Below are 14,338 nucleotides of genomic sequence, written 5' to 3'. Positions count from 1 at the left end.
GGAGGGCAGATCCAGCAGTGTAACATGAGAATAACTAGATTTCTGGTTAGGATTTATTTTTTAAGAGAGAAAAGGAAAAAATTTAAAAAACCATACACACACACAAAAAAAAAAGATGAAAGAGATGCTATAATTAAATGAATACAGTATTTTTTTTTTAATATACTAAGCACTGAGCTGAAGCAAGATTTAAGCTTGTAGATTAAAACTCTCATTAAGTCCAGGAAGTGAATCCAGGAAATACTTGAATTTCAAGCATAAACAGAAAATTATACAAGCTTCCAGACAGAAAGAGTAAGTTCCTTGCAAAGGCAAGAGATTCAGACTAGCTAAGGAATTCTCATCTACATCTCTGGAATGTAGAAGACAGTGGAACAATGTACAGACTATTAAGAAAAATGATCCAAGTATCCTATGCCCAGACAAAATATTATTCAGCTGTCAGGGCAGAAGAAAAACATTTTCAACATGCAAGGACTCAAAAAGCAAACTTCCCATATACGTGCTCTGAGGACAATACTTGATAATGAACTTAACCAAAAAGACAAGTGATTCACATAAGAGACATCAAAGACTAGAGGAACCAGTGGTGGTGAGCACTGATATTCACTCTCTCTTCACATGTGTGCACACACACATACACATATATTTAAATCTACATAGATGATGATGATAAATGACGTAAACAGGAATTTGTAATACTAAGTTTTCCTTCTATATTAGAAGGAAAAATCTATTAATGACCTGGAAGTGAAAATACTGTTAGCAAAACATCAGAGTCAGAAACTGAAGAAGGGATACATAGGAGCACTATGCACATGCATGCGTATGTACACTAGGGCAGAACAGAAGTTTAGTGTACGGAATGAAAAAGTAATTTCTAACAGAGGCAAAAAGAAGCTTAGTAGAATTCTCAAAATAACAAGAATAAAAAAGAATAAAGTTAAGAAGTCAGTGTAACCAGATTAAACCAATCAATAGGGAAAGGCAAAGATCGTAATGTAATATAAATAGAAAATAAAAATATGGAAAGAATAAAGTCATTTATTTCAGTTATGAAAACAAATGTGAATGGGCTGAATTCAACAAGTGGCCAAAAGATAGTAATAATAATCACACTGGTGTTAAAATTGAGTTATATCTTCTTTACAATGTAGATTTTTTTAATGTGATAAAAATATTTTTTATAAAAAGGTCAACAAAGAGGGGCACCTGGGTGGTGCAGTTGGTTAAGCATTAGACTCTTGGTTTAGGCTCAGGTCCTGAGGTTAGGGTCATGAAACTGAGCCTCTCACTGGTCTCCACACTCAGCATGGAGTCTGCTTAGAACTCTGTCTCTCTCTCCCTCTGCCCCTCCCCACCCTTTGTTCTTGCTCTTGAAAATAAATAAATAAATCTTTTTAAAAAAAAGGTCAACAAAGAAATAACAAATACAATTTTTAATATGACAATTTAAATATCAAATTTGATATCAATTTAAATATCAAAGTAGAACATAAGATCAAAAATATTAGTCAAGACTAAGAGGAGTATTCCATAAATACAAAATTCTCAATCCTGTTGAATATTACTGTTCATTATATTTTATGAATGAACAACATAATGTGAAATATATGAGAGCTCCCAGATTTAAAAAAAAAAAGCCACTTGAAAAGAGGATTTATTTAAAAGATTTTACTGTACTTACAGAATTTAAGGAAACAAACCAAAAGGATAACAATTAATATGACTACTGAGGAATTAAAGGGCTCAAATACAATTTATAAGCTCAACTCTACATGCTAATGTAGGGGAGAGAGAGGGAGACCATTTTATGATACAAACAGAGACTAGATAGGCAACATGGTATTTTACAGAGAAATTCTCAGTTTAAAAGTTTTTATTAGAAATGAAAAATGTCTGAAAATTAATAACCAAAGCAGATAATTTAAGAAATTATGAAAAACAAAAATAGATTAAATTGAAAAAGAGATCAAAAGGAGTAGTAAAGATAAAAGCATACAAAAGATAAAACATAGCAAGATAAAACTCAGGCAATCAAAAGAGCCAAAATATGGTTCGAGGAAAAGACAATATAAACAAGCAAAAAAACCTCTGGTAAAACTGAGGAAGGAAAAGGAGAGAAGGGGGATGCCTTGGTGGCTCAGCGGTTGAGCATCTGCCTTCAGCTCAGGGCATGATCCCAGAGTCCCAGGATCAAGTCCCACATCAGGCTCCCTGTGTAGAGCCTGCTTCTCCCTCTGCCTATGTCTCTGCTGCTCTCTCTGTCTCTCTCATGAATAAATAAAATTTTAAAAAATGGAAAAAAAAAAAAGGAAAAGGAGAGAAGGAAAAAAATAAATATCATGAATGAAAATGGGGGACATAACTACAGATAAAGCAGACATTACTAGAAAAAAAAAGATATTAAGTAAATAAATTATGCTAGTACATTTGAAAATTTAGATGGAACGGGAAATTTATTAGAAAGACAGAACTTACCAAAATGACTCAAGAAAACTTGAAACCGTAATAAACTTATTACCATGAAAAAAATAAGCCAATAGTTCAAAATCATCCTTCAAATGAAACTTCAAGCCTGTATGGTTGTACTAGAAAATTTTAACAAATGTTCAAGGAACAAAGCACTCCAAATTATTTCAGAATCTAGAAGAAGAAATGATCCCCAAATTATTTATGAAGCTAGGATAACTATATTAAAAAACCAAGCAGATAGTATTGGAAACAAAATCAGGCCACTCTCACATTATGAATGGGGGCACAAAATTCTAAGCAAGGCATGATCAAATTTTATATAAAAAATGAGGGGGAAAAGTTTATCATGAACAATACTCCAAAACATTTTAATAATGCAAGGTTTATGTATTTTGCTACAGTATTTTATTAAAGGAGAGAAAAATGATCAACTTATATTGAAGAAAGAAAAGTATTTGATGAAGTTAAAGGCCACATCAGGATAGAAACTCTTAGTGGAGTAGCAATAATAGAAGCTTCTGCTTCTAACCATGATGGAGTAACAGAGACTGGATTTTACCTCCCCACTTCCAACCTTAAGAAATCATAAAAGGAAAAAAAAATAGATGACACAACTGCTCTCAGACCTTGAACAATAGGCAGCACAGAACTGTGATCCCTGAGAGAAGGAAACAAATGAAGTGAGCCCTAAGATCACTCTGGCTTTCTGCCAAGAAGCCTATTCCTGACCACAAAGCAGAAAGGATGCCAAGGAAAACAAGTCAGGGTCACAAAATTGAGAAAGACTGAGATCAGGATTTAAGGAATTTGAGGTGGCTGGAAGCTGTGATGGCACAGACTTTCAAAGAGGAGGTAGGTATGCAGAAAGAGGGACCTTGAAATCTGCAGAGTCCCATCAAATCTTTAGCTATGAAGATGCAGATACGTACATGGACGCTCCATGAGGTCTGGTGAGAGGTGACTGGAAGGCCAAGAGCTGAACAGTTCTCAGGGCTCACAAAGAGCTGAGAATGAGAATCATCTGAGTTACTAAAATTAGAGTGGAACGTCCTCATTGATCACTTGGGACATGCTGTGGAAACCCCCAAAGAATGATTTAGAAGTATAACTGAACCGTCTTGTGTAAAGTTTCCAATAAAAGTTTTGAAAGAAGGTTCCAAAAGATAAAACAAAGCCAAAAGTATATTAACAGTCTGCCTGAAAAAGTAGCTCGTCATTAGAAAAACAAGCAAACAAAAACAAAAAAAAGACAACAAAATCCAGACACTGGACAACATAAAATTAACAATGTCAGCATCTAATAAAAAATATTTCAAGAAACAATGGCCAATTTTTAAAAATTTGATAAAAGCTATTGACCTACAGAGTCATGGTCACCAAAACCAAAGCAAGATAAACACAAAGAAAACCACATCAATACACATTATATGATCAAATTGTTTTTTTTTTTTTTTTTTAAAGGTTGACAGTCTTAAAAGTGGTCTGAGGAAAGACTCATAATGAAGAATAGTCCAACGAGGTCAGCAGACTTTTTACCGGAAATAATGCAACCTAGAAGAAAGTGGAATATCTTTAAAGTACTGAAAAGTTTTGAAAAGAAAAACATCAAACTAGAAAATTTTTTTAAAGATTTATTTATCTGACACAGAGAGCACAAGCAAGGGGAGCAGCAGAGGGAGAGGGAGAAGCAGGCTCCCCACTGAGGAGGGAGCCTGATGTGGGGCTCAATCCCAGGATTCTGGGATCATGACCTGAGCTGAAGGCAGATGCTTAACTGAGCCACCTAGGTACCCCTCAATCTAGAATTCTATATTCAGAAAAAAAAAATATCTCCAAACAATCAATATGAAAGATAGGCTTTTTCAAACAAAAATTAGAATTCACTTCCAAGAAACATGCAAGACATGTTAAAGGCAATTCTTTAGGGAGGAGGAAGATGACACTAAATGGAAATATGAATTGATACATAGTAATGAAAAGTATCAGAATCAATAAATATGTGGGTGGATACAAGAGGCCTGCTTTCATTTTTAAGTTTCTTTAAAAGAGAATGGACTTTATGCCTGTATCTTTAAAAGATAATTTAGAAAAAAAAAAAAAAACAATGCACTGTGGGGCTTACAACATGTGTATATACAAAACATGACAATAATAGTACCAATGATAGGGAGATCTGAAAGATATTATATGTGATGGGGTGTAAAATTATTTTAAGGTAAACTAGTAAGTTGAAGATGCCTATTATAAATCCTAGAAGAACCAATAAAAAAGGAGATAAAAATCAATAAACCAATTTGAGAGACAAAATGGAAGACTAAAAATATTTCAGTAATCTGGAAGAAGGTAGAAAAAGGGAAAAGTTACATAGAACACACACAACAAATCAAAGGCAACTGGCAAGATGGCAGATTAAACCTAGCTGAAAAATTCCAGTGAAAAGGCAAAAATTGTCAGGCTGGATTAAAAATAAAAAATGAAATCCAACTCCAGCTGTCTGTAAGAAACTTATTTAAATACAAAGATGCAAGATAGGTTCAAGGGTGGAAGGAGAGAAAAAGCTATGTCAAGCACACACTAATAATAAATAAGTACAAGTAGCTATACGACTATCAGAAAGTAAACTTCAGAACATGAAATATTACCAGGGAAAATGAGAGGTGTATTACATAATGATAAAAGGGTCAGTTCATCAAGATGACTTGTGGGTTAAAGAAGAAATCGTAGTTTGTTAAAATGGCAATTAGAACTCAGCTAAAGTTAGACTTTTGTCCTTGTGTTAGCTCAGAACGAATAGGCAATGCAAAACTGTACATGAAATCAAAGATTCACGACAGTATAACTGGATGTGACCACCTAAGGTCACTCTTGTTTTTTTAACATCAATTTGCCTAAAATTCAGCAGTATCAGTGGCCCATGTTGATTAAAAGGTCCGACAGGCTGGAGGTGTCCAGAACTGTGGGCTTTATAGTATTTTAGCTAAGAGCATGTTTGAGTGGGGGAAGGTCAGGAGGTACTAAGGCATCTACCACCTTCTAATAAAAGAACGTTATTTTGTTTCATTTCCTGATGCTCCTTCTAGCCTTTTGGGAATTCTAGTACCTCTGGTCTGGTCATGATCTCTAACAGCAAGGTCTGTACCTGCCTTATTCATCCTGTCATACCCTAGCCCCAGGCACAGTGCCTCTCTTGCAAATTTTGAGAGCTCAATGTTTATTAAATAAATGCATGGGAACCGTAGGAAGTCAGTTAAAGGAAGAAGCTTTCAGGTTCCTAATCACTTTTTAATTGTTTCTATTATGAGGTCCAGATCTTCAGCTATTGTTCTCTGTGCAGGCTCTAGAAGAGAAAGGGCTAGATTCTTGATTTCCTGGAGTGATCAAGAACAGCAGCAGAACACTGGGTTCCTTGCACAAACCACCCGCCTTAATAGAACAAGGAGAGTTTTTTGAAAATAAGTTTCATCTGCCTGACATACCTCCCATCACCTACTTCCCCAGACACAAAAGCATGCCAAATCTCAAATGTATCTTCTCTTCTTCCTTGAAAAAAGCAAAAAATAAGAGAGTCTTCCAGTTAAAGATGCCAGACTGACAATACACGTTGACCCCTGCTCCCTTTTAAGATCCCAATAAAATGGCAGTATGAAAACATTTCAAAAGGCAAAAACCCACAATAACAAAGACAATAGGAGAGATGACAGCAACAGAGATTTGAAAGGCAGAAAACACAGATGGATGAGTTGTCAGGCCCTTAGTAGACCTAAGTAGCAGGGTGAAAAACCCAGAGGCACAACAATTTCCCTGCAAAGACCCGGAAAAGTTCAGGAAGTGGTAACACCAGATACTTTAGAAAGTGGGCACAAAAGTGGGGCTGACCACAGCAAGACCGATGAAAGCTGGGTAGGAAGTGAGCAGACCCCCTGCACCCTCAGGATGCTCAACCAGGGTACTCCCTCTCCTGTACCATGAAAAGACAGCAAAGGTGCACCTGAGACCAAGTAGGGTACAAAAGCCCAGCTACAAGTAGGAGCATCTTGACAAGAGCAGAGAGACAGAGGAAGGAAATGCCTCTTGGCAAGTCAGCCCTCAAGATCCTTTCCCCAATTCAACTCCTGGGGCTCTGGCTGCCAGGTTTATAGCTCAATGATTCATTTTTTGGGGAATCTGAACAGACAGAAGGAAAGACCTCAGGCCAGTTGGGAGGGGAGAGCAGTCTCAGAAATAATAAGCCCCTCTAGTCTTAGTAGGATTAAAATGCCAGTAAAGCCCTTTTTTAATGATGAATAGTGGTAACCGATATAATTATCATCATCTTCTTCTTCCTAAAAAAAAAAATAATAATAATAACACATTCAGACAATATTTACCGTAGACTCAGTGTGCACATATTAGAGTTTTTCTAGGCAGGGAGGAGCCCCCCAGCTCTGAGAGAAACAAAGGCCAAGTGTCACAGGATTCCAGCCACACTCCTGAGACCATGAAGAAGCCTCAGCAAGAACAAGAACTTTGGAGTTTCCTGCTTTTACCCAGGGCAAGGCACACATCAAAAGCACATGCCTGCTGAGTTCCAGAGGTCTGATCATTATCATGCCTTTCTCAACAAGATTTTATAAAAATGAAGTCGGCACTGCTGCATTATTTATATGCAGTTCGCTGTATTGACATTGCCAGGCCCCCACTTTCAAGGGAAGCCTTTTGTTCTCTGCTTGGGTTAGGCACAACCTGGAGAGTCTCAATCGAGCAAGCTAGTGAATAACAGAATAATTAGAGACCGAGAGTGGGGATAAATTACCAAGCTATTCCTGGCTCCAGCCTTCAGTACATCCCAGGCCTGTGATGGCTCTGTTTCTCCAAGCCACAGAGCAGACTGAATCACCAGCTCTGAAGATAAAGCTCAAGGGGAGACAGGACTGGGGCTGGATTGCTAATTGTATCAACAAAGACACCAAGAGGGCCTTATTTCTGAAGAAATACCACTGCACTGATCGGAGCCGCTTCTGTGAAAGAGCTGTCAGATTTCAGGCTTGTTACTATTGGCTCTGTACTTCATCAAGACTTGCTGACAGGTCCGTGACAGACCGAAATAATATATGCAATGATGCAACACAGGGCAATATTAAACTGCCTTTTCAGTGAGACTTGCCGATAACATGGTTTGAACGTGGCCGTGACAATATGGGGGAGCATGAAAGAAGTGAATAAATAATCGAGTTCAGAGAGTTTTCCCATGCCCCCAAGGAAAAAGAGATCTAAGAGTCAGAAAGCAAAAAGATCCTCAAGTCGCTGCCAAAACATTCTAAGATCTTGGGGAAGCCCCTGGACTCGTGGATTTGGATTTATCTCCTAAGAAATAAGGATGAAAATGATGAGAGGCAAAATGAGAGGTGGGGGAGTTAAAAGGGAAGGGAAGGAAGGTGGGGGCAGGTCAGGAGTCCCTGCCACAGACCAAGCACCGCACCCAGTCCTTTTATGCAACGTTATTACAACTGTTCCCACAACAAAAGGGTAAGGACATGATCAGTATCCCCATTCAACACAGAAGGACACTTGAGACTCAGAAGGTTGGGTAACTCCGTTGAAGTCAGGCCATTAGGATGGAGCAAGGCAGAAGTTTAGAGGCTGGTCTGAGTGATTAAAAGTCTACACTTGTTAAATATGCACTTTTTCAGGCCCATTCATGGAAAGATACTTACAAACCCATCAGAGCATGTGGAAGAGTGTAATAAATTTGAGATATCTGATTTCCCTATGTTTATGTTGCCTGTTAACTCCTTTTCTTAATAAAGGAAAAGTATAGGGATCCCTGGGTGGCGCAGCGGTTTGGCGCCTGCCTTTGGCCCAGGGCACGATCCTGGAGACCCGGGATTGAATCCCACGTCGGGCTCCCGGTGCATGGAGCCTGCTTCTCCCTCTGCCTGTGTCTCTGCCTCTCTCTCTCTCTCTCTCTCTGTGTGTGACTATCATAAATAAATAAAAATTAAAAAAAAATAAAGGAAAAGTATAATAATAAAAGGAGATGAAGAATCAGATCTAGGGGGGCAAATAAGTAGCCACCTTAGGTGTCCTGTGAAGATGTTCTGGTAAAACTTAAGATGTTTAAGGGATGCATACCATAGTTCAGGACACAGGGACAACAGTGAGAGGCTCCCTCAAGGTGCAAAATGAACACTGCTTTCGAGAGTTCAAGCTGTGAAGGCAACTCACAATGAGTACCAGGAAAAATATGCAAAATTATCGTGAAAAGACACAATGGCTTCCAGGACTCAGTTCACAGGGAGCAGACTGAAGGGATTAAGACAGCTGAAGAATGAATATGCCAATCAAATGCGTGGTTAGTCTGCATGGAACACAAGAAGCAGAAGCCAGGCAAGCCAGGCAACACAGGGAATAGATGTGAGGTTTTCAAGACTCTCAAGATAAATTGTATCTAAGGAAAGGAAGGAGAGGAAAAGAACTGGAAGATGAAACAGAAGAGAAAAAGAAAGAGAAAAACAGCCTCAAAACTAGATCCTAGAGGGACGAACAGGCACAGCACAGAGGATTTTTATCAATGAAACTGTTGATACTATAATGGTGGACAAATAAACGGTCATACATTTGCCCAAACTCACAGAGCATCCAACCCCAAGAGTGAACAGTAATGTAAACCATGGACTTTAAGTGATGATGCTTAATAGAGGTTGACACCAGCATCATCACTTGTAATAAATGCACCACTCTGGTGGAGGATGTGGAAAATGGAGCAGGCTGTGCATGGGTGGGGCAGGCAGTGTATGGGAAATCTCTGTGCCTTCGCTCAATTTTGCTGTGAACCTAAAACTGCTCTAAAACGTTAAAGTGTATTAAAAACAACCACCAATCAACCAACTGACCTCACTTCTCCAATATCCTTCAAGGATCAGGATCCAGAAACTGGCAAAAACAGTATGTCTGCTCTTTAGGAAGATGCAGCCAGGCTTGCTATTAATGTCAAGAACGTGGCAATTTTGTAACATAGACATCTAAGCCACTCATAGTAAATATCAACCCCTGAGGTCAAGGGATTCACAGTCTTTCAGGGCGAGAAGAGCACCTAAGGTCACCCACTGACATGGACAGAGCTGGCATTTGAACCCAGACAGTTAGCTTCAGAGCTCATGTCCTTAACTACTATCCACACTGCCTCCAGGAACACACTCCTTGCCTGATAGGGGAATTTTACAGGTGAGAGACAGGTGTTTAAGAGGAACACCAGACAAAGAGGGCAACTCTACTTGGGAATATTAAGGAATCTTCCCGCAGAAGGAGTAGCATGAGCCATAGCTGAGTCCAGAAATATGAAGAGGAGTTTGCCAGGTGGACAGAGGTTGCAGAGGAGATGTTTCCGGCACGTGTCTATACCAAAGTATTCAGTTCAAGCATGATCCTACCTTCAGATAGGAGACAGAATAACTGACTCCTAGAGACTCTTCCAGTCTCTGAATTTCACTGCTGATATGAGGAAAAAATTGCTGGGCATATGCAAATGACAGAGCCTCCATATACTTCATTTTCTTTGTCTATTAAGGAGAGTAATAGTACTAGATAAATGGGACTAGATAAATAGTAATTTGCCTCATAAATTCAATAAAATGGAGTTAATCTACATAAAGCATGTAGCATAGTCCCTGATACAGAGCACATGCCCAACAAAAGGTAGTAATTTTTCTTCTTGTTTTCATCAACACGAGTATCCTCATCATCTCATAGCTACCTCTGACGAAGAAAATATCAATGAAAGAGAAATAGTCAAATGAAAACTCCCTTTGACACTGCTAAGAACACTAGAAATAAGATGGGTTTTCAGATCTAACTTGATGAGCATTATCTGACCTAAATGAACTTGATGCTGTAAACCATCCAGTGCAGCCTTGCTATAAACTCAACATAAAACGGAGTTGGAAACCAAAATTTTGGTTTATATCTTGAACTTACATACCAATACTGGGCCCCCTCAACAAAGTTAGGAGCAAAGCCACTCAGACCACTCCACCCATCCATGGAGGGTTCATTATTCCCCAAACATGTTTTTGCCAGGACTGAGCATGGCACCGCAGAGATACAGAGGTGAGGACAAGATCTCCTGCCTTGAGTATTATAGAGGAGAGAAGGCAAAGATAGACATGCAGGGGGAATGGAAAAAAAATTAAGAAAGGCCTTCATACAGATAAATACAATGGTCTAGGGGAGCACAGTAGCCTACAGAAACTAACTGTGGATGTTCTGGAAACCTTGATGAAATACCAGAGAGAAATGAAAACCTGCCTAGGATGTGCATCCTAGGCATCCCTGCATAAGGAGTAGGAGGGTATCCCTGTTATGACCCTTCTCTGGCTGAAACAAAACTGTGGCTTCCAGGATGGGTCAGGCCCCCTGCTCACTTCTGTGCTTGGTCATGCCTGAAACACCTTCACCTTACTTACCCCTGGTAAATCTTTTTTTTTTTTTAAAGATTTTATTTATTTATTCATGAGAGAGAGAGAGAGAGAGAGAGAGAGAGGCAGAGACCCAGGCAGAGGGAGAAGCAGGCTCCATGCAGGGAGCCTGATGTGGGACTTGATCCCTGGTCTCCAGGATCATGCCCTGGGCTGAAGGCAGTGTTAAACCGCTGAGCCACCCGGGCTGCCCACCCCTGGTAAATCTTAATCATCTTTAAGAGAATCATCCTTCACAAATTTGTCCAAGGGTATGAACGATTGTGCTTCTAGTCCTCCCTACTGTGGCACCTACTGCATTTTAATCGCTGGGCCAACTGTCCTCTCTCCCACTCTGGACCGTAAACCAGAAGGATGGTACTTTCTGCATCCTCCCCTTCCTAGTAAGGCTGACACATAGAAGATGCTTAATGTTTGCTGACTTGACACCTGTCACCGATCTGATGTCTTCTTGAGCCTATTCCTGCATATAAAAATACCCATTTTATTCTTGCAGAGGAAGTCTGCTCTGAGTGTTGGAGTGGAGTTTTAGCATGGCAACTCAGTTCCTAATGTGGATTTTAAATGAGCTCATATTAAAAACAAACGAAACAACCAACAAACAAAAGGACCCAGAGGCCTCTGCTCAAGTATCAACCGATATCCCTGCTGAACTAAATACAGAAAGCAAGTTGCCTGTTGGTTGGCTATCCTTAATAATCAGCAAGAAGGAGCTTGTGGGGTTTCTTAATTGGGAAACCATACAAAAAGGTAAAAGTGCACTTAGAGTGTACCATGATCTTTTTAAATCTCCTGTAGAATTATCATGTGTTTTTCTAATTGAGAAAGACTTATTTATAAACCAGATCTGGAAAAAAAAATGGCCTAAATTTACTCTATTTCCCTTGTGCATCATTTCTGTTTCTTTTGAACCTCGCATAGCAGTTTGTGACAAATAAATCATGTCTTATAAATTAAGCAACTGGAGAAACTGAGATGGGAATGGTTGATGGCAGGTTTGAAAAGACACCACCATATATCACTCAGGTCATAGTATTTCAGTCACCCACCAATCTGGCTAGTTTGACTGATTTTCAATGGTGTGAGACATATTTCCAAGTACACCTGAAATCAACGATCACTTACCGATCATACCTAGCCTGAGTTTGTTTTGTTTTGTTTTGTTTTGTTTTGTTTTGTTTTGTTTGAGCCAAAGACCAAAAAATTAAAAGAGGAGTATTCCAATAGAAAAAGAAGAATGTCAGATGCAAGGGAGAATTACACCAGGGGAAGAGAAGGATATGGAATGATGGAATAACCATCTTTAGGAAGGAAAATATTTTCAGTTGAAAGCAGCTGTTTTTCATTTCTACGAAAGCAGTGAGCATAAATTTCAGAGAGGTAGGATTCAGAACGAGAGCGAAGGACACATAACTTACAGGGCCAGAAGACATGATGAATTGATATGAGAAGATGATGGTCTTCTTTAAAGGGATCTTTGAAAAAGAAGAGCCCCTAGCAGTCTAAAATGACCAGGAGAAATGTCTGAAGAGAAGGGATTGCATTATGTAGATGAGTTCTAGTGTTTTTATCATTATTATTGTTATGATTCGGTTCGAAGATTCTGTGATTCACTTCATTTACTGTAAAGCCAACCTCTTTGATGACAACCAAAGAATAATACGGAAGAACAGCATTTTCTGAGCATTTCAAATTCATGAAAACTGTTGTGCCAAATTTATGGCCTTATTTAAATAAAAGCACACAAGTTTCCTTTTAAATTTCAATTTAATAAAATATATTGAGTGGCTATGAAGTGCAAATTCTGTGCAAGGTGTCAGCAGCATGGAGATAAAACATGAGTCCTGGTGCTCAGTCCACTGGAGAGAAAATGAGCCCATCAATTACTGGGATGTAAGTAGCTATGGAGTGAAAAAGAATAGAAAGATAGCATGTAGTGGGGCTGTCAAAAGCTGGACAAAGTTTTAGGAAGAAGTAGATTATGAGGTGGGTATTAAAAATTCATAAAATGGTAAATGTTATAAACCTATAGACAAAGACACAGAAGTATGAATATTTGAATCATGCCTGGGAACAATGTCCTTGCTTAATCTGAACAAAGGTAGGTGTTGGGAAACTAAAACAAAACAAAACAAAATCCTTGAAAGTTGGCTTGAATCATGTAGGTGACCTACTATGTAAAATTCCAAACGTGAGGCAAGAGATATATATTATCCCTGAAGCAAAATGTATTCATTTCTTAATTATTTCCCCCCTCAGCTGGACTGAATCAGGCCAAATTTATTAGAATATTATTTTTTAACAGAAATCCTAATATTGGAAAGTCACAATTTAGGCAATTAACTGAGACTGCCAAACACATGGAAAACCTTTGGCTTCCCATCCACTGTAATGGATCCATAAGGGACCAATATGGATTTGACTGCCTAGTGGAAGAGCAGCTAATGGAATGGACTTGGCACTTCCAGTAAGGGGTGAAAAATGTTATCACAATAGATATCTGATTTCAAAAAACTTTCCAAACCAGAAGCAGAGAAATACCAACACCAGCCATCTTTAAAAATCTAAGACATGCCTAAACTTTAGAGCTAGCTATTTCAACAGAATTTGTAGAGCATTCTGGGTTGTCCAATGAAATAAAGGAATACCCAACAAAGAGTAAGTTCCCAACTGGTACTTATTGCTCAAGTAAACAGAATGTTTTAGGGGTGCTGAGTAATATTATAGAAAATGTGAAGTCTTTGGAAATAGGCGGGTGTAGATGTAAATCCTAGCTTTGCCGCTTGCTATGTGATAAGGTTTGGACAACTCTCGAACTTCTGCATTTTTCTCCCACCTAAGATAGAGGTAAGGATACAGAGCCTAAAACCTTGTTGTGAGGAACAGATATACTATAAAAACTAACACTAAAAACTAGAACTAAAACTGGGTGGCTCAGTCAGTTAAGCATCTGCCTTCAGCTCAGGTCATGATCCCAGGGTCCTGGGATCCAGCCTCAAAGGGGGCTCCCTGCTCAGCAGGGAGCTTGCTTCTCCCTCTCCCTCTGCCCACCGCTCCTTCTGCTTGTGCTCCCTCTCATTATCTCTCTGTCAAATAAATAAGTAAAATCTTTAAAAAACAAAAACTTGGCACAGAAACTGCAGGCCCTCAAAAAACAATGCCTATTATTAGCAGTACTCATATTGCTTCACCTTAACTTACCACATTTAAACACACACACACACATACAAACACAAGCACTTCCAAAATCTGTGCATCAAACCTAATAGAAAATCTCCACAGTAGTCTCTTCTGAAACTCTAAGATCTCTCCGTGACCAGGACAGAGACCACATAGAAAGGGTAGGTTTACATTTATAGTTGTATACCTTCAAAATTTTTGCCAAGAAAAAGTGAAAACAACTAACAAAG

General features: G+C 38.9%; 1 protein-coding gene across 21 annotated transcripts in view; it reads right to left on the bottom strand.

The window, feature by feature from the left end:
- The window catches only part of FGGY (FGGY carbohydrate kinase domain containing), a 413,890-nt gene that overhangs the window by 260,053 nt on the left and 139,499 nt on the right, over window positions 1-14,338 (bottom strand). The window contains exon 1 of one of the 21 annotated variants that reach the window (XM_077891994.1): window positions 7,268-7,414. The exons of the other annotated variants lie outside the window; for them this stretch is intronic. The gene's annotated coding sequence lies outside the window, so the exon portion shown is untranslated. Of the gene's footprint in view, window positions 1-7,267; window positions 7,415-14,338 lie in introns of those variants that run through there. 21 annotated transcript variants of the gene reach the window in all.

This window comes from Canis aureus, chromosome 3 (assembly GCF_053574225.1).
Source record: "Canis aureus isolate CA01 chromosome 3, VMU_Caureus_v.1.0, whole genome shotgun sequence".
Lineage (NCBI taxonomy): Eukaryota > Metazoa > Chordata > Mammalia > Carnivora > Canidae > Canis > Canis aureus.
This window is presented reverse-complemented; position numbering and strand designations above follow the sequence as displayed.